At 34.5% G+C, this 22,064-nt stretch overlaps 1 protein-coding gene across 5 annotated transcripts in view; it reads left to right on the forward strand.

The window, feature by feature from the left end:
* Positions 1 to 22,064, forward strand: part of LOC125269164 (leucine-rich repeat and fibronectin type-III domain-containing protein 2) — a 131,206-nt gene that overhangs the window by 24,814 nt on the left and 84,328 nt on the right. The window contains exons 1-2 of one of the 5 annotated variants that reach the window (XM_048191974.1): positions 19,683 to 20,056; positions 20,231 to 20,308. The exons of 1 other annotated variant lie outside the window; for it this stretch is intronic. The gene's annotated coding sequence lies outside the window, so the exon portion shown is untranslated. Of the gene's footprint in view, positions 1 to 19,682; positions 20,309 to 20,774; positions 20,912 to 22,064 lie in introns of those variants that run through there. 3 more of the 5 variants (XM_048191973.1, XM_048191976.1, XM_048191972.1) reach the window with 3 other exon arrangements.

Raw genomic sequence — 22,064 nt, forward strand, 5'->3', positions numbered from 1 at the left:
ACCCGTGATCCTTTGCGGAATTAGAGCTTTGTTAATGCGCTGCAGGAAATTGCAGAGACCCAGCTGGATTTTGACATGTATCTCTTTCATTGGCTGGGCTCACTGAGAACTGACCCACTGCTGCCTCCAGCATTGATATCGCAGCTATAAATAATAAAGCAACCAGTGGCCCTGGGAATACATGTATCTGAAACAATGAGAGTGCAGAGACTGCTCTCTGCCAGGATCAGATCAGTATATATTAATGAGACTCAAGCTCTGAACCTGTGATTATTTTTTAAAGGCTTGGCTTCATATAGCCTATTACTTCAGGAGAAATGCTTTTGATGGCAGTGGTAACTATGCTGTAATGTTATAGTGAGGGTAAATTGAGTCCTAGCCTTGCCACTCTTAAAAATAAAAATCCAATTAGAACTAAAAATGGTTTTGCAGCATAGGGGAACATCTTAAAGTCCTACAAAGCAATGTTTATTCCCTAGTTCTTTTAAAAAATCAAATGATATCATTGTGCATAACTCACATAACCAATACAGTGATCTTAAGAACATGCAGTGAAACCAAACTTATTAACATTATACAGTAAAAAAAAAGTTTCTTGATAAGAAGTTGGCTGCTAAGAACTTTATTTTTAAGAGTAATTTTGTTTTTGCTTTGACAAAAACTTTAGACCTCTGTTTCTCAACTGGTGAGCTGTGATCCAGAAATTGCAGCTTCAGTCCTGAAGCAAAATCAGTTGAGAACTATTGATTTGGGCAGAATTTTGTTCTTATTGTATTATGGATTATTATAATAGCGGTCAATCTAACAGTTAGAATTGGAACTGCATGAGCTGAATGAGCTCAATCATCATTTTTGGATTTAAAACTCACCACCTACTACAGTTAATATGTCTAAGATAAAAACTTTAGATTGTGCTCTACTTCAACCAGGTGGTGTTCTAGAGTTCTAAAGGGATAGTTCACCCAAAAATGTCCCATGATTTACTCACCCTCAAACCATCCTAGGTGTATGACTATCTTTTCGGGCATGTTTTGAAGCCCTCAAAAATGCATCCATCCATCATAAATCAAATCCATACGGCTCCAGGGGGTTAATTAAGGCCTTCTGAAGCAAAATGATGGGTTTTTGTAAGAAAAATATACGTATTCACCAAATGAGTAACTCCGGAAATGATTTATGATTTAGGATGTAGGAGAAGTGTAAGCTTAGACCCCTCTCACGGTTCAAACTAATAGGGCTGTGCAACAAACTGAAGCTCTTCTTCTCTTATATCGAAATCCTACAACATTTCTCTTTAAAATTTCTCATTTTAGACTTCTAATTTGTGACCGGTGTTTTGTTTTGCTCTATCCTCTGAGCCTCCACATTTGTCATTACGTCACGCGTTGGGCCTTACAAAAACCCATCGCTTTGCTTCAGAAGGCCTTTATTAACCCCCTGGAGCCATATGGATTTTATTTATGACGAATGGGTGCATTTTTGGGGGCTTCAAAACGCCCCCGTTCACTACTATTAAAATGCTTGGAAGAGCCAGGATATTTTTAAATATATCTTTGATTGTGTTTATCTGAAAGAAGATAGTCATATACACCTAGGATGACTTGAGGGTAAATAAATGATAATTTTCATTTTTGAGTGAACTATCCCTTCAAGTATAGAGTTATATAAACTTTGAACCTAGCACCACAGGGACTAATATTCATTTGTTGCCTTACTGTTTTGGAAATAATTTTAACTTGCAAATTAATTGGTGAGAATGTTTAATGAATTATTGATTAATAAAGTCTGTCTAGACAATACGGAAGAAGCACAGCGTTTCTGTATTTTCAGTGAGGATAGCAAAATAATACTGAAATAATGTTTATATCAGTTTAAAAAGTAAAAAAAAAAAACATGAAAGCTGGACACCTGAATCCCAGGTGTATCTGGCTGATGAAAAAAAAAAAAAAAACCTCTTTAAATTCCATTAATAGTCAATCACATGACCGTACATTACCCTTCTATAATCATGAACAATTTCAATATTTAAAATAATTTGTATCATTTTTTTATAAAGGTTTACAAAAAAAAAAAAAAAAAAACAGTATCAGCAAAGAGCATTCTTTAGATGTAATATGAACAGAATAATTTTATTGTGCATCTTTTCCAGTGAAGTGGTAATTTTGTCAAGTTACAGTAAGTGTGAAAATATGATTTAATTGTGTTTATTTAGAGTACTTAAAATGATAACTAGGGAATTTGGGGTCAAATTACAAAAAAAAAAAGTTTTAAAATATTTCCATTACAGAATATGAAGCACATTACATTGATGGAAATGTTCATGGTATCAGAAAAAGAGACATAATGACAGAATACTACTGTGTTGCATGTATATCCTCTGAAAAAATCTAAAACTAAAGGAAATGTGAAAATTGTGTTTATTTGTGGAGAGTTTTTTTTTTTTTTTTTTTTAGAAAAAGTCAGCAGAGAAAAGTAATGGAAGAAACACCCATAAAAACCATTAAAAAAAAGAGAGAACTTTTTCTTTGTACCTCAGAAAAAAAGGTGCACAATGTCTGAAATGAACAGAGCAGTCATCATTATTTAAACGGCAATAAACTATGTTTACTCAGCCTGTTGTTTCATACTTATGTAAGATTGTGCATTTCAAAAATGTCACAAATACTCAGGGAGACAAAAACTTCAAACATAATGGAGTTAGATATGTTCTCTGCTTTGCCCTATCAAACAAACTCCACATATTTGGCTTCTAAAGGGCCAATTCACAAGACAATCATAAATAAATACAATAGAGACCAAAAGCATTATTTTCTCACTCACTGACTTCCATGACATTTACAAAGCGTACAATGGCATATTAGGTGGAGATAAATGTACTATTCAAACTGTAAAGGCATCACTCTTTAAAAGGGAGTGATGCTGTTTTCTTTCTCTGGATGATGAATGCATCCATGATTGTTGTGTAAATTGGAAATTTAACTGAGAAGTTTTGAGGTTTTCCTTGAGGCACTGCAGCACACTAATATTCATCTCGTGTGCTATTATAAAGTGCATAAAACTGCACTAGGAAAGACATGAAGAAACAACTGTATTAAAGGTGCTCTAAGTAGAATTTGAACAATAATATAAAGCACTTGCCCAGGCGTAAACCTTCATTCCAGTGATATTCTTTTGAGCTCTTTTGTATTGTGTCCCATTTCTCGTTCTGCAGTTTTTTTTCTTCTTCTTGTTTTTCTTGTTTTCAAATCTCCCTCTTGCTCGTTCTCTCTCCTCGACCATCATACGCCCACTAATGCTGATTGGTTAGACATTTGCTGTTGGTTTCGGCCCGACTAACTTCCAAACAGTGTATTTGAAATACTTCTGAGACCCCCTTTAATGTTTCAAAATATGTTATGGTGGTCAGAAAAACAGCATTTTGTCATTGACATTAAAGGCCATGACTGTTAGTTTTCAGACTAACACTAAAGCTTCTCTTGAAGCTTCTCTTGAAGCTACTACAAGTAACTTTGTGACTACATGTCATTTATAGGTCATTGGAGTATTAGTAGAATGTTTTGTTAATATCTGCTAGCACTTTATTTTGATGGTTCCCCAACAGACATTCAACTGACTATAACAACATGTACACTTATAACCCTAACCTAACAGTCTACTAATAGCCTACTTCCCAAACTGCCAGTAGGTGGCGGTAAGTCTTAATGCGTGAGTCACCAAATCATTCGTTTATTCAGTAACGAAGCAAGTGGCTGTATTTATGAATGAATCATTAAATCAAGACTTTCACAAACGATTCGTTCAAAGCTACAGATTCGTTCACGTTGTAGTTCTGCTGTGGCTTTCGTTGGAACTATTATTTCATTGCAAAATAGAGTAAATACTGACAATATTGTGAAGAACATCACTTAATATTACTCGTTTGTTTGTTGAACTGTTCTATAAAATCAATCTCACATTTGCAAACGTGTGGATATTTGGATGTGCATTCTTGCTCGTATAATATTATTAACAAGAACTCACAAATGGTATGTTTTATATCTCTATTATGCACCTCCTGTGCCAGGCTATCTGTTTTCCATGCTAGTAAGTGCTAAATCTATAGGTACATTGTCAAGAACGGCAGTAATGTAGTGCGATCTGCTAAGGCAGCAGACTCTATGCATGCTGCTTGTGTGGAAATGGATTTAGTCAGTTTGACAGCAAAAGATGTGGTATTTTGATTGGATGTCATGTACGTCATTGTGCCCTGAAACACTTGCTTGGTTTTAATGTTATTTTAAGGTGGGGAAGAATTAAATGAATGACAAAACTCAGCATTTTATTTGCGTACCCCCTGTGTCACGTCACGTACCCTTAGGGGTACGCGTACCCCAGTTTGGGAACCACTGGCCTACTCTATTGAGAGTTAAAGGGTTAGTTCACCCAAAAAGAAAATTTTTGTCATTAAGTACTCACCCTCATGTCAAATTACCACAAATTAAGATATTTTTTATGAAATAGAAGCTTTCTTCCAATAATCAGCTGGCGTTCGGCCATAAACATGGAAGCTCTGCACTGCGTTCACTGCGTTCTTGTGTTTGGAATGACATGTGTGTAAGTAATTAATGACAGAAATTTCATTTTTGGGTGAACTAACCCTTTAAGGCTGGCCCACACGGGAAAGAAAAATGGCAATAATAGTGTTTGGACTGCTTTTTACAGAAAACTCGCTGGGAAAAAAAAGAAAAAAGGTTTGGATGATGTTGCGTTATGCTTCCGTCTTCCATCAACTTGCATTCTGATTTGGTATTGTTTCGTCCATGTGACAATCTACAGAGTGTTTTGTCCTCGGGGTTTCCCCAACACAACAGGGTTTCTGATTGCAAATATTCAACATTTTAGATATTTACGATTAGAGATCAGTGCTGCCCCGACATTCTTCCAAGCAGATTCAATCACTCTTAACACACCTCACACCACAAGAAAATCTGATAAGATAATCTGTAGAAGCATCAAGATAATCAGGACTTTACCTAGGGTTGTCAGAAGGGGAGAATTGGGCCCAAAATTCCCCCGATTATTTTGTAGTGTGTGGGTGCCTTTAGCTGACATACAGTTGCAAATTAATGGGAGTTAGATAACAAGTAGTTGCAAAGTTACTTATAGTTAGTAGAATGTCTAAAGTGGAGTATCGAAAGGAAGTGTAACTGAACATTCCAACAAATGTGCTTTGTGCAAAACTGCTGCAAATTTGCTGCAACCACTTTTGATCACTTGAAAATGAAGACATGCTTGATGTTTGGCACAATGTTTGGGTAAATTAGAGCATTGAATGAAGTATTTTTTTCAGTTTTTTTTTTTTATTTTATTTTTTTACTAAAGTTACTAAATTTCATTAAAAATAATAATAATAATAATCTTGAAGGCTTTTAAAAGGCTTTTAAAAGCTTGTAACAAATGTTTACAGTTTACAGTTTTACAGGACCAAGTTTGTGGCAAAAAATTGTGCAGGCTGGAAATCCTCTCATACTGTTTTCCGCTTTGGAATTGGTGTGAGCAGATATCAGATTGCATCAGGCTTCATTGCGAGTCCCACAGTCAGTGTAAGAGGCTTTGCTGACTGACTTCTATTGGCAAAAGGGGATAATTCAATGAAACATTATGAGCCCACTCCATACTCCATAAAAAGATTGCCTCTTCCCCTGCAGTGACAATGCAGCCTTCAATTTGGAAAAACCGGAAAGCCTTCTACCAGAAAAAAATTAAAGAATTCCACAGTGGGAATAGAATGTTTGGGCATTAAGAGGGAAGACTTTATCTTGTGTGTAAGGAGGGGCTGGCCGACCTGTGGGGTTGAAAGACTGGATTAAAGATTTCCTGCCACACAGGCATTAGCCGCTATGTCAGTGGTAGGATGATGACTCAGTTAGCGCATTTCTGTACGAGACCCCTAACAGAGATGGTTTTGTTGGACTGAAGATTTTTGTGACATGATGTAGATTAGTTAGATGTGCTGGTGTCATTTAATAATGGCCCAGGCTGTGGTGGGAAAAGTGGGGCAAAGCTCAGAATCAGATTAATTAGACTGAGACACATGACTAGCGGCTCACATGTTGGGATGATAGGAAGCTGTTGTGGCATTGTAAAACCCACTTTCGCTTGCTTACAAATACAAAACTGCTGTATTCGAATTCAGTGGTTTAGATATGTGGTTGCTTGGACATCTCTGATCATTTTTTAAGGACACATAAGCAGAAATTAAAGGGATAGTTCAACAAAATTCTGTCATCATTTACTCACCCTCATGTTGTTGCAAACCTATGTGATTTTTTTTTTTCTTTCTTCTGCTGAACACAAAATAAGATATTTTGAAGAATGTCGGTAACCAAAGAAGTTGATGGGCCACATTTACTTCCATAGTTGTTGTTGTTTTTTTTTCTTCCATACTATAGAAGTCAATGGGGTCCATCAACTTTTTGGTTACCCCTATTGTTCAAACTATCTTCTTTTGTGTTCAGCACAAGAAAGAAACTCATACAGTTTTGGAACAACTTGAGGGTGAAAACATTATGACAGATTTTTTATTTTTGGGTGAACTACCCCTTTAAGTGGATACTATGATGCCAAGGGGTTCCAGGTGGTTCCCAGGGCATTTCCATGATGCTGCTGTATATGATAGTGTGGGCATTTGTGTTGGGTTTCTCCTTTAAATGAAGTCTATGTTCATTTATTTATTTCCATTTATAAAAAATCTTGAAGGTCTTTCTCAGAGAATGTCAATAAAATGCTGCTACCATGTTTTTAGCATGTTGCTAGCATGTTTATTGCATCTTTTAACAAACAGCTAGCATAAGTTAATATGTTTCAATCAGGTGCGTCTCAGTTTGTGTATTTATGCACTATTCTATTCTGTTTTGTAGTATAAATAGTATGAGTAGTGCCACAGAAAATTCCAAATAGAAAAAGTACATTTTAAATACCCAGATGATGCACTTAATGAACTTAACCAAAAAAAAAAAAAAAAAAAAAAAAAGGGAGAAAAAGAAGAAGAAGAAGAAGTGTGGAATGTTAGACACTCCATACCAGACATCCCAAGGTCCGGGTGTCTCCCGCATATTGATAGCAGCTCCCTGCCTGGGGTTTTTTGTGAAATTAGTTTTTGTAGGGTGGGATGCCTGTCATGCACTCAACTATCTCAATTTAATTACATAACAGAAAGGGAGGGGCTATCAGATTCTGATGCTGAATGACAAAATAACCTTATAAAATTTCATACAATATATGGTTATGTACAAAAGTTCAAAAGTACACAGTGTATACTTGCATAGTGAACAATGATTCATTTGGGAATCGTGTTTTAATGTTTTATTGTTTTAATCTTGTTATAGCATGTTTTAGTATGTTGCTAACATGTCACTAGCATGTTTTATCATGTTGCTATTAGGTTTCTGTCATGATTTAGCATTTTAGCACAGTATGTTTATAACGTGTTATGTTGATAACACGACTAAGAACACTATTAGCATGTTTGCATTTTTGAGAACATTGCTAACTTGTTTTTATCACAATGCTGGCACATTTCTAGAATGTTTTGACATGATTCTTGTATTTTTTAACATTGCTAGATGTTAGCACGGTGTTAGCATGGTTTCTAACCCATTGTAATGTGTTGCTAGCTTGTATTAGCATGTTGCTAGCATGTTTTAACACGTCACTGGCATCTTTCTAATATGTTTTAGCACATTGCTAGCATGTCCTAAGCTATGCTTTGCTAGTGATAGATAGATAGATACTAATACACACTGAAATAAGAATTAAGCTCCACATAAACTAAAATGTGACCCTGTTGACTTTCTTTCCTTCCTTTCTTCCAGAGATCCATATGATGAATCAGCTCAAATCAGCTCATTACAGTATACTGTCTGGCCAGAGTATGCACAATATAAAGCATTAAGATTAATGTTCAAAGCACTCTCCATGCCAGAGCTTGTTTGCAATGATTTGTCGATTCTACATGGATTCCTGTTTGTTCCTTAATGAAAGGCATTGCAAATAGATTTTTATGCCCCATACTGGTGAGGAAAGCATGCTAAACTACACATAATGAGGCCTTATTGTTAACTCTGTATAGAAGGATCCTCTACATTACCTGCATTTGTTTGGAGAGTGCAGTGAGGCATTGCTGATCGCTGTGATAATCTGAGAAACACTGAACAAAACAAATGATTATCTTCTATGTCCAGGAGTAACAATTCTGAAAACATTTTCAATTTTTTTTTTTCTTTTTTCTTTTTCTTACAGCTTGTCATTTGGGAAGGAAAAGAGCAGCAACAACAGAATACTAACTGCAAAAATGTAATAATAAAATGCTGTGCCGATTTACGCAGTAATCATGTTTTAACAATTTATTTGAGTAACCTAGGAAAAGTGATTCATGTAATAACACTTACAGGTTTTAATTCAAGTTAATAACAGGTTAATAACAAGTGAATATCAGGTTTTATTGGTGTCAAGAAGAAAACAAAAAAGAAATGAATTAAGAGCAGTACCAGACTGTGTATTAAGCTAACATTAAGTATTATGCATTAAGATAACATGAACTAACAATAAGTAATATATATTTTTTTAGATTAGTTATCAATCTTTGTTGGATATTTAATAAAAATAGCGTTGTTATTCATGTTACTTCACAGGTTACGACTGGTTACCCTTTTCTTTTTAGTTTTCAAACTGGCACCAAAGTCACAGTACTTTTGATATCAATGTTTGAAAGAAGTACAGTGTATATAAAAATCTGTGCCCCATACAAGTTTTTGCACATCAAATAGAAACATAATAGCTTCTACTTTTCATATAATAAATACACTGATATACCGGCAACACTTATTGTGTAAAATGTAACCGTTCTTGTTTTTGTTCCGTTTGGCTTATGTCACACTACTTTCTTGCTTCCTCTCACCTCCAAGCGTCGCCAAGAGACAGAGAATTCTGATATTTTCTTTGTTTTGACAGTGTGTCACCTCTTGTAAGTGACTTTTTGTACAAGTTCTGTCATCCCACTTTCTCGTCAGCCATTGGGTTATTTTTTAATTTGATGAAAATGTCACACTGATGGCAACGTTGAAAAGAGCAGACAGCTTGTTAAAAAAACGGTAAAAAAAAAAAAGAAAAGTGTTCATTGCAACTTTTTGGCAATTCAGAGAAAGATGTGGTCAATTAGATTAATTCAAACAATTCCAATCTGAGAATCAATATAATTTGGTAAAGTATGTAACTGTACAGATACTTTTTGCTTGTCACTTGCAAATAATTCTGTGCCACTGAAACATGACAACACACCAGGGAAATTGCATAATGTGCATGAAATCAGTTTTTGATTTAAAGTTTTGCAAAGTGCTGACTTTGCGATTATTTTTTATAAAACATTGAGCTTTCTGTGTATGAGACACATTAAAGTTCATTTTTTGTCATGAAATACAGCATTTTATGTCATGGAATTCATTCAGTCCATGAAATTTGTCTGGTTACAGTTTGCAGCCTATAGTTCTGAACTCCATAACATACAGCAACACAAACCTGTGAAAAGCATTCAAATGTGATTACTTTTCCAGGCATGTCTGTAAAGGTGGTTGCTGCTATGGCTGTAATATTTATAATATCAAACATTAACGTATGGGATTAGGAGAAACGGATTTCGGACAAAACACGTCAGTCCTCTTGATATCAGCGAGCTCATAATCCTTCATTTCACAATGCAAAGACAGACAGTGTCCCCATCCCATTAATTAAGGAAAACAGTCCCGTCTTTCTTTTTATTTCACGGTTAACAAATGTTGTACCGTAGTGAGCAGTTTGAATTTAAAATCCTTTGTCTAGTTCAGTGACTCTTATACTCAAATAACGCTATTGACATTAAAGATAATCAACTGATGAATTTTAATGGAATTCTCAGAATCAAAGTGAAAATTATTCCAGAGCGATATTTTGGTGGTGTGTCGTTAAAGATAGATTGTTGTTTTCTTGTGAGAGTGTGTTGAAGTGAGGCTAACGGGGTCTAATTTGAGTGCACATAGGTGACGTGTTAGTGTGTTGGTGTGTTCTCACCTGTGTGCAGTGTCTGCCATCTGTTCCTCTGCTGTCTGGATGACTGGATGGCTGTCTGATTATAAGTAAAGCTCGTCTTGACTTGCTGCCAGTAAGGGATGAAGTGAACATCAAAGCTTAAGCCAGACTGTGTCCAAGCAAGGCTTAGATCTTTCTCTCCATGCTTACGAATGCTTCAGGGTTCTTTGACTAATATGAGACTGTTTAAAAAATGCAGAGACAAGCCCAGCCTACCGAGCCGGAGACCACCTAGGGCCTCGGACCACCACAAGATGGTCCATAATAAATAAGCAGATCATTATTTCTGACACCAAGATCTTATGACAATATTTATACTGCTGTAGCTCATTTTTAGGATCTCATCCCGGGCCCCACATAATGTGGCAGCAATATACAGATCTGTCCATGAGAGAATCATAGATTTAATTAATCTAAATTTTGATTGGCAATTCAAAGTCATCGTAAATTAGCCAATATATGCATACATTTGACAGCAGAATTCTGTAACAACTGTAACAACCCATTCTTACTACCAAGGCATTAAAAACTTGAGCAGGGTTAAGAGTCTTAAAGGGATAGTTCACCCAAAAATAAAAATTTGCTGTTAAATTACTCACCTTCAAGCCTTCCAATAAGATGTAGGTGACTTTTTTTTCTTCAGTAGTACAGTAAAGAAGATTTTTAGCTGAAAAGATTTTTAGCTTAAAAAATTGGTGCCTGAGGAAGCGTTGATGTTAAATGCCATTGGTTCATGTGTGTCTCATGGCCTATTGCTTAATGCTAAAGTTCACATTTAAATTTTGAATGAGATGTGACTGTGTTTCACTTTAGAATAATGGTCTGTCATTAATACGTAACTACATGAAGTATTGCAGGACAAATGAGTAGTACTACATTAACACTTCAAATATTATTAACTAATACAGAAAAAGCTTAAAGCTGCCATAGAATGGAAAATTGAATTTACCTTGGCATAGTTGAATAACAAGAGTTCAGTACATGGGAATGACATACAGTGAGTCTCAAACACCATTGTTTCCTCCTTCTTATGTAAATCTCATTTGTTTAAAAGACCTCTGAAGAACAGGTGATTCTCAACATAACACCGACTGTTACATAACAGTCGGAATCAATAATATGTACGCCCCCAAATTCATGCATATGCCAGCCCATGTTCAAGGCATTAGACATTAGATGTCTGGATGTGCACAGCTGAATCATCAGACGCTGTGCAGGTAAGCAAGCAAGGACAACATCGAAAAATGGCAGATGGAGCAATAATAACTGACATGATCCATGATATCATGATATTTTTAGTGATATTTGTAAATTGTCTTTCTAAATGTTTTGTTAGCATGTTGCTAATGTACTGTTAAATGTGGTTAAAGTTACCATCGTTTCTTACTCTATTCACGGAGACAAGAGCCGTCGCTATTTTCATTATTAAACACTTGCAGTCTGTATAATTCATAAACACAACTTCATTCTTTATAAATCTCTCCAACAGTGTAGCATTAGCCGTTAGCCACGGAGCACTATCAAACTCATTCAGAATCAAATGTAAACATCCAAATAAATACTATACTTATTAGACATGCTGCATGACGAACACTTTGTAAAGATCCATTTTGAGGGTTATATTAGCTGTTTGAACTTTATGCAATGTTTAAGGCAGTTGCGAGCTTGGGGGCGGGGAGCGCGAGAATTTAAAGGGGAAGCACGCTGGATCGGCGCATATTTAATGATGCCCCAAAATAGGCAGTTAAAAAAAATCTATGGGGTATTTTGAGCTGAAACTTCACAGACACATTCAGGGGAAACCTTAGACTTATATTACATCTTGTCAAAAAGCATTCTATGGCACCTTTAACTAATCAGTAAGTAATTTCAAATTTAGGACTAATATAGTTCCTTATTAGGTAATCGTGTGTCTGAGACATTGTCAAACATCTTTTTTACTCTGAATTAGTCATAAAATGCATCACTAATTACTCAGGTGTTACCTAGTCACTCTGCAAGAACTACTTGCGATCTGGACCGTTATTTTAAAGTGAAAAAACATCTTTTTCTCAGACATGTTAATGTTGTGATTAGTAATTCTTTATAATTTGTCATAGTTAGTTATTAGTTCTTAATTAGGCCAATCTCATTCAGTAAATATTGGTTACGTAATAAGGAACTATCTCAATCCTAAATTAGTTAATCTTGTTTACATATTAGTTAACAGTAGTAGCTGAAGTGTTACTACTCATTTGTCCTGAATTACTTCCAGCATTGTTACTTATTAATGACAGACCAGTATTCCAATGCATTACCTTCATTTGTAAAACTGTTTTTGTTTGTTTTTGCAATAAATACATGTAATCATTTTTATGTGCCTGTTACATGTTTTATGTTGTTGAGTAGTATTGGGGATTTGGCTCACAAATAAATAAATAAATAAATAAAATAAAAAAAATTATGAAAGTATAAATGTACATAAAAATAGTTTCAACATAATATCAATATCTTAATATCTTAATAGTGAGAATGGTTTGACTGTAAACAATTTGCAATTATGAACTACTACAGAAATTGCTGTGCAGTTGATGTGTGCTTGTTGTATTCATCTTTTGTAAGTCGCTTTGGATGAAAGCATCTGCTAAATTAATAAATGCAAATTGTTGATTCTGATGATTATAAATAATACATTTAAATATTTATTGAACATATTAAACAATCTTTTATCATCTTGCGGATTAGAATGTGTTTTACAATAATTTTAACATGACTAAATGGGTTTCTGATTTTTTTCCTAAGTTGTACATAAGAACTTAAAAGTAATTATCATTTAACTTTCCACACTTCACAGTGCAATGTCTCACTTGAGATGAGATCACTTCAAGTGTTTTAAATAAAACTGCAGGCACTGCATTCACCGTGCTGTTTTGCTAATTCAAACATCCTGTTACATCTTGTTAACTCATATCAATTATAAATGGTTCTCATAATGCAGATTTCATTATTCAGAATGCATAATAAGAACTAGCAACATATTCCCACAAACTATGTTGTATCTATGTGAATTTGAGTGTACTCACCAACCTAGGCTCATTAGAAATATGTTCCTCTACCTACATTTCGGCAAAACGTATAAAATGTACCTATACACACAAATCACGGCAGTATCTTAATAAAATAAGCTGGTGGCATTTTACTGCCTTTTGTGTGTGTTCTACACAAACACTGTAAACCCGAATAAGTTGGCAAAACTAAAATAAATAAATAAATAAATAAAAATAAAAATAATAAATAAAATGAAAAAAATAATACAAAAATAAATACAAAATAAATGAGGCAATCAGTTGCCTCAAATTTTAAGTTAAGAAATTGCTAAATTGCTAATTTGCTAACATGTTAATAATAGATGGCAACTCTCCAAAAACCCACATTAACAGAAACTCTTCTAAATTAGAATAACAAAACATTAATCACTACTAAATCTCCCACTTAACATTAATCTTGCACCAAAAACATTATATACAGTTGCAAGAAAAAGTATGTGAACCACTTGCAGAATCTTTGAAATTGTGAAAAATATTAACAAAATAAGAGAGATCATACAAAATGCATGTTATTTTTTTTTTGTACTGTGCTGAGTAAGATATTTTACATAAAAGATGTTTACATGTAATCCATAAGACAAAAAAAATAAAAAATAAAAAAATAGCTGAATTTATTAAAATGACCCAGTTCAAAAGTTTGTGAACCAGTTTGTGAACCATTGGTTCTTAATATTCAGTTCTTCATGAGTCCCTTGTTTGTTCTGAACAGTTAAACTGAGCTCTGTTCATCAGAAAAAAATTCCAGATCCCAAAAATTCTTCTGTTTTCCAGTGTCTTTTGCATATTTGAATCCTTTACAGCAGTGACCATATGATTTTGAGATCCATCTTTTCACACTGAGGACAACTGAGGGACTCATACACAACTATTAAAAAAGGTTCAAACATTCACTGATGCTAATTTTTTTTTTTTTTTAATTTCATTTAAATATCATTGTTTTTCATTTAGTACTGCCCTTCAGAAGCAACAGAAGATACTTGCATGTTTCCTGGAAGACAAATTAAATACAATTTACATTGATCTTCAAATTCCAAATGTTTTTACCCCCCGACTCTTAATGCATCGTGTTTCCTTCTGGAGCATCAGTGAATGTTTGAACCTTTTTTAATAGTTGTGTTTGAGTCCCTCAGTTGTCCTCAGTGTGAAAAGATGGACCTCAAAATCATACAGTCACTGCTGTAAAGGATTCAAATATGCAAAAGATGGTGGAAAACTGAAGAATCTGCAGGAGCTGGAGGATTTTTCTGAAGAACAGAGCTCAGTTTAACTGTGCAGAACAAACAAGGAACTCATGAACAACCATCATAAAACAAACAAACAGTCGTAGATCATCAGGTAACCTGATTAAGAATTAATGGTTCACATACTTATGAACGGGGCCAATTTAATAAATTCAGCTATTTTTTTGTCTTGTGGATTATATGTAAACATCTTTTATGTAAAATATCTTACTCAGGACAGTACTAAATAAAAAATAACATGCAGTTTGAATGATCTCTCTAATTTTGTCAAAATTATTCACATTTTCACAGATTCTGCAAGTGGTTCACATACTTTTTCTTGCAACTGTAACACTTAATTTTAGCATTTACTCTCCCTTTCGAGTGCCATGGGCAAAGCATGCTGGGAAATAGAAATCCCAGCCCAGTTTTTAGTTAAACTTAAGTTTATCTAAATTAAAAAAATAAATAAGTTTATAAAACTCAAAACAGTGAAACACGTCAGTTTACTTAAAATATATCAGTTCTGTGAACTTAAAAGAAAATGAAAGTGCTAAATACTCATAAAAGTTAATTTGAACTAATTTGTTTAATTTAAGTTTGTCCTACTCAAAACAATTAATTATTTTGAGCATTGGGGTTTACAGTGAATGATGATTATAGGGGCAAATTATCAATTAATAGTCTTATTTTGTGCAGTTACCTGCCAAATAACATGTTATGACTAATCACATAACCAGCGCCATTTGAATGGCTTTTATAACATTATAAACTTTATTAATAGCTCATCTGATACAGCATTGCACTTGCATTGTTGAGCACAGGGGTGCTGTGAAATATGAGTCACGCTAAAAAAAGCTCAGTCTAATGGCATGGTTGCTTCAGGAAATATATTTTTATTTCACATTTTCTTTTGTTAACAATATTGGTTAGGTTTAAGGTATGCCAATGCCAATGCGCAGCTGTTTGTGAGAGTCATTCACACAATAATGAAGGTAAAGTCTTCTAGAGATAATGCTTTAATACTGATTTGATGCTGATTTGTTTGAATGAGAAGAGGTTTGTAAATTAAAATTAGCCAAAGTTTCTTTTTTAGGCCTCACAATTTGATATGTTTGGTTTCAGATGGCGAATAAAATCTACAGCTACCCAGAGTCAGTGTTTTTCTTTTGTTATTGTCAATAGACTGTTGTTTATATATATTTTACTCCAGTATTAAAAAAAACAACATACTTTTAATTTAGGATTTTGTTAATGACATCTCCAAAAGATCATGTGTTGTCCCTGTCCTGTCCATGGACACACCAAGTGATATTTTGTCCCATCCACCCTCATCAAAACATGAATTTGTCATCTCTGGCTTAAGATTACGCTACAAATTCAATTAAGAGAGTGAGACAGGAATATAAGAGAACACTTTTTTTTCCATCTCACATCTGAAAAGACTGCTGTGCTTGATTTCAAGAAATGATACACTTTGGCTTCTCACTCCACAAGTTAACTTTTTTTTCACAAAATCACAAATATGAAATGAGAACACATAAATTGCAGACTCAACAGGAGTGTGATATTTATTTCCAGTGGTGCCTTTTTTGCTCTTCAATTCCCACAGATCTACAACAAAAGCTAACAGTCACATCTGAAAATATGCGTCAGAAACAGATCAAAAGAGCACCATATGTCAGCTCCTAGTTCAGTATTCAGGGCACTGATCTGGGAGTCAGCCATTTTAAGGACTATTTCAATCACAAAATCTTTCCAGTGCACTGAAATGTTCGCTCCCTAAAAAGTCCCACAATGCACCATGAAAACCAGGGAGCATCGATGCTCATTTTGTTCCCTTAACAGAAGTTCTGAAGCACGAAACATAAATCACATGAGCCAACTCACCACACATAATGACATGCGATATAGATGCTTTTTTTGTTTGTTTGTTTTTTTTTAAAATACAAAGCATTTTTTTATTATTATATTCCAACATAAACACCTATCTATAGCCAGGTAATGAACATAATCTAGCTAACATTTATCATTTATTTACGGCTAAAATTATTTGATTCTTTGTTAGTATTCTTTGTAGTATTTACTTCATGTAAGATTGGAGGATCATGTTATTTTTCTGAGTCCTAGTTGGTGGGCTGACTGGCTGCTCCAACTTACTGATCGGGTGAAAAGGTCACACAGTTAAGTAGTGAGGTGGGGCAAGACAGACCGGGTCAGAGTGAGATGTTGTACACATCAGAATATGTGAGTAGTGTAGGGAAAGTTGCCTGATTTTGTGTGCAGAGATTCTGTGTTCTCTCTGAAAGAAATATATCATTTGTAAATATTATAAAAAATGTGTGCGTATTTGTGTGTGCTGTTCTTTAGAAATCATACACTATGTTAAATGAATTTGAGTTTGTTAAATTAACTCTCAGGGGTTGGCAAAAGCTCTGCCGCATTTTGCTGGATTCCCTTCGGACACTGTGTCTCGTTCCCCTTCTCAGGGAACCATGGTTACATGTGTAACCTGAGATGTTTTCCTTACATAGCAGCAACATAACAAAAGTAATATAGCAATAGAAACTACAGAATATCTACTTTTATTTGTGTGCACTGACAGTAAAAACAAAATGTTGTGCTTTTTGCAAAATAAAGAAAACTAGCATGATGTGTGATCTGACATCTCTTATATAATCATATATAAACACAACAGTGTCTACTGCATTCAATATTCTGTGGACCTCTTAGCATTTGTAAGCATTTGAACATAAAAGGTTTTGCATTTTAGAATATGCCTGTCAATATGTAAACATTACACTGTACAATAATAACACTGTGCACCTTCTATATATTAGTATTGTTCTTTTCAGCTTGTGGAAAAACTGCTTGTGATGAGCTTTGATTTGTCATGTGACTCTCATCATCACTGTGTTTGGTGGTTGTTAGTGTATTACAAATGTACAAAACATATATTTGTACTTCAATAGGTTGGTACATTAACAATATATCAGTTAATGAAATATGTTTTTTTTTTTTTTTTTTTTTTTTTTTTTTTTACTGTAAATTTAAGTTAAATCTGTAAAACCTAAAATGTTGCTACCTTATTTTTTCCTGCCAACCACAGAAAAAATTATATTTCTGCCAACCACAGCTGCCAGGTTTTTACCGTAAATTTAACAGATTTTACTTGTGTGTGTGTTTGTGTAAAATAAACAGTTATGTAATTATTACAATATAAACCTTTAAATTATACGGTTTTGAACTATAAAATAGACTAAGCTAAGTGCTAAGTAAACTAAGTGCTGCCCCATAAAAATTAAAAAGGTGCTACCGTATTTTTTACAGCAAAGTTCTCACCACCACAGCTGCTGTTTTTTTACTGTAAATTTTACGGGGATTTTTTTTTTTTTTACAGTGAATGAATAATAATGAGATCACTTTTCTAATACACATTTCCATATAATAGAGCATCTGGGTTTCTTCAAGCAAGAATAGCACATAGCACAATACTAAAGACAAGGGGGAAACATCTCAGCTGGTGGCTATAGCAAATGAGGCCAGAAAAAGCTGTTTTGCAAATCATGTTGAACGACAGATTCATTGGGGAATTGTTTGAATTATGGATTCTCAAGGAATTCCTCATCCCTGAGACAACTGACAAATTGGGCATTGACACTTGCTTTGTAGGGTTTTTGAATGCAGAGTCAATAAAAAAATGAAAAGCAGCAGTCTACCTTATCCTGTGAGATTTTAATGGTGCTTATTAAACATTCCCTGAAGGGTGCATGTTGTGGCAGATGTACAAGGTGTGTTGCTGAAGCATGTAATGCAAGCAGAATTTCCCTCAGTGCATTTCACAACTACTACGCCATTTTTGTAAAGCATTGAAAAGTGACTTTATTATTAGAGTGATTAGGTTTCTGAATTAATTATTGTGATCAGTCATTTTCTAAACAACACACAAGAGCTCAATTTCTAATTCGTACCTACGCTTTTGTAGTTTGATCTGGCTCTGAGATAAAATGTCACAGTTGAGGTGCAATTTCAATCAGATTACAGATTATCCAGACACGATTCGAGAAATTAAATCTGTTAGAACTAATCCAACAATATAAGTAATCAGCTTACTCTTTGCCTCACTGCGAATGCAATATGGCTTGTGGTAAAGATGTTTTCATTGAAAAATAAAAGCAGGATGAAAGACAATTATTTTGAAAAAAATCATTTATAATCTCAGATATTATGATTATGAGTTCTTTTCTTCAAAATCCAATGTATCAAGCTCAAATGTCTACCTAAATATAGCATTTTGTTAAAAATGAATGAGTCAGTAGTTCACTGTGATAAAAAAAAATGTACAGCAATTGGCCTATCGTGAAGGTCATCACTGTGTGTGAAGCATCATATCATAAAATTAGATCTCTGACCAAAAACTACTCCATCATCACTCATGAATATTTCAGACCCTGAACATAACTTGGCTGTTTGAAAATTTTATTTTACAACTGTGTAAAGATATGCCTCAGAAATCATAAATATTTATTCGGTTTCTCCGCCTCAGTTATCTAAAATGATTCCCGGGTGTGGATGCTGTGTAGTATCACATCTCTGGGCAAAGCTTTGCCAGCAACATTACTAATTACTATAATTAATTCTCTATGTTTGGCATCTGTGAATGTCACCTAATTAGCAGATGTGGTTCTATTCACTCATATTTCAATGGTTTGCCTTGTGAAAGAAAGGGTAAATTAGCTGTGCAATAAGGCTCTTTTGACCCTCTCATCCTTGAAAGGCAACAACAACATATTTTCAACGAATGGTTCATTTTTTATCACACTATCCAGCTTTCATCTGAAAGTTGTGAAGGTGAAGACAGAATGTATTTTGTGAACTCTGGACTGACTTATGAAATATTCAGTCTTATTTTGATAACTTCTTTCAATGTTGTGATGAGGGTTTCATTCCCTCATTTATCTCTTGTTCTTGACTTCAGACAGATGTGTGATGGAGAAACAATGAAGGGAAGGGACTGTTATTATGAAGAATCACTATAATTGCTGGATCTGCACGAGAAAGCAAGAGATCAACTTCAAATTTAGTTAAAGTTCAATGCAGTACATTTAATTGGCAATTAATGAAGTCATATTGAGTCTGCACTGTGTGTAGAATTAAGTCTTTTTTAAAAAAGTAATTGCTAATGTGCATATCCATGGTTACTAGACGTTTAGTAAATAATAGCACGGCTGTGATTGCCCTTGTGCCTACTGCCAAATCCGTGCTGATAGTGTAACCAAGGTTACCAGAGTAATATAGAAATAAAGTTATTAATATATAAACATACTAATATATAAACAAAACTATTGAGAACTACTTAAAAACGAGTACTATTATAAAAGAAAATATTAATTTTATATAAACATATATTTTACTTGGTTATTAATGTGACCAATAGAGAGTAGCTTTTAATACAACGTGAGCCAATGAGAGCGCAGAATGTGGCGCAGCGGAGAAATTAGTTTCCGGATTTTGCACGAGGTTTGCTCGTGGAGTCAGAGGCAGCTCTCTCTATCGTGCATAGGTGCTGATGAGCGCGGTGTTTGCTGACGCTCCGGGGAACAGAAACATAGAAATAATCTTCTGGATGTGTTTTATCGATGGATTGATGTAAGTGAAGTGACGCATTTTATTTTCCATTGGTTGTGAATGACGTTGATATTGTAATGTGAGTGAAATGGACATTCAATTTGTAAAATATAAAAGTTAATGGTGATATGCATATACTTTACTAGCGACAGAGTGTTGCTAAAGTGTTTACGAAGTGTATTTTTGATTAAAAAGGTTAAAGAAAAGGGTTTAAATCGGACGCGTTGTAACCGCTCCATTCTGGAATTTTCTGTGAGTTTAAAGATCTCCTTGGTAAGTCAATTTGCCTTGTTATTCATCACAATTGAATCATTATTATTGTTTAAGTGGAAAAAGCAAGAGAAATTGAATTTGTGACTGATTTATATATGAAAAAATGTGTAATGCTGTCTTTAGTACATACGAGCTAACTGTGTGCTCAAGTATGTGACGGAAAGTTGTCAGTTATATAATAATTAGTGCGCTATGTTGGAAAAATAGTCACAGACGTTGCATATATGAAGAAAATATTCTTTATTTGAAAAGATACATGTACATATATTCAGAATACTCAAGTTCTGTGTAATTTGAATGATGTATAGTGATTGATAACTTTATTGTATGTTGTTACAATGAAGATATTCATGATATTTTCATGACCTTGTTTGTTCAAGGTCAGGTTTTTTGTTTTTGTTTGGTTTTGTTCTGTTTTTCTTGTTCTGCCCTTGTCCAAATTGGATTGCTGTCCTGTCCGATGTGACGAGATGTACCGATGCCTGTATTCTGGATTTGTCCCGGCCTTCCAGTGGTTTTGAGGAGGGTTTGGACTGGCGAGCCTCCCTTGAGTTGTTCTTGGATTTTCTGTGGAAACAAAAGATTTTCTGAACTCTGCGAATGGTAGGAAATCGAATAACTCTTCTTTTTTTGTGTTTTGGATGGAGATGTTCCTCATGGACAAAGAAAAGACATTTGTACTTCTATGGACCATTTGAAGAACTGTTTTTCTTGAAAGACTGAGAAATTGAGGATTTTGAGATCAAAGGACATTATTTTATTTCATTGAGAAGTGTCAATTTTCTGGGTTGACAAGTGATATATTGTTTGGGTTTTGATACTTGAACACTAATTTTTGGGTGAATCGAACACTGAGTTAAAGTGAATAAAGTACTTACCTTGTTGACAATCAAGGGAAAAGTTTCACGAAACCTGTGAAAAGAAAAGATTGATAGGAAAATTCAGAAACAATATTTTCAATTGTGAAAATATATATATATTTTTTTATTATTTCACATTGATTCAACTTACCTTTTGAATGCAGTCAAACAAATACACATTGTGTGTTCAACCAAATTATTCTTCAAGTCTGTTCACTGTTGTTGTTGCATCTTTCTCAGTAGCGAATCTGTCCTTCTGAGACGCTGGTCCATAGATTGGCATATAACAAGTTAATTATTTATTAAATCTACAAGTTATTAGCCAGATAGAAAGCGGTACAATAGCAACCTGATTCGTAACAAAGCACTGTTCGCCAGCGGAGAACTGGCCCCCCGACTAAGTCTGGTTTCTCCTTACTTGTTTGCCACCTGATGTCACCTGTTGGAGTTTGGGTTCCTTGCCGCTGTCACCTTTGGCTTGCTTAGTTGGGGACACTTGACATTTGACTTGACATTTGATATTCAACAGTTTTCTTGACATTTATTCAACAGTGCTTTGATCTGCCTGCATTGACACTATTCTTGAAGAGCTGCTGTGCAGCAAAATTATGTACCAGTTATCAATGTAAAGCTGCTTTGACACAATCTGCATTGTAAAAAGCGCTATATAAATAAAGGTGAGGTGACAAATCACAGCCGTGCTGATATAGAGTAATTTCACATGGCTACTCATGTGGTATTGCATTTATACAACAGTTTGACAGCACAAGTGTCTAAATAAATAAGAATCAACAACATAGTGACTTTAAAAACCCTCTTTTGTGCGGAAATAATTCCTTCCGCCACAGATTCAAATCTCAAGTTGACCGTTTCCTCTGTTACTAATTCGTAAACAC

The sequence above is a fragment of the Megalobrama amblycephala genome, linkage group LG5 (assembly GCF_018812025.1).
Source record: "Megalobrama amblycephala isolate DHTTF-2021 linkage group LG5, ASM1881202v1, whole genome shotgun sequence".
Classification (NCBI taxonomy): Eukaryota; Metazoa; Chordata; class Actinopteri; order Cypriniformes; family Xenocyprididae; genus Megalobrama; species Megalobrama amblycephala.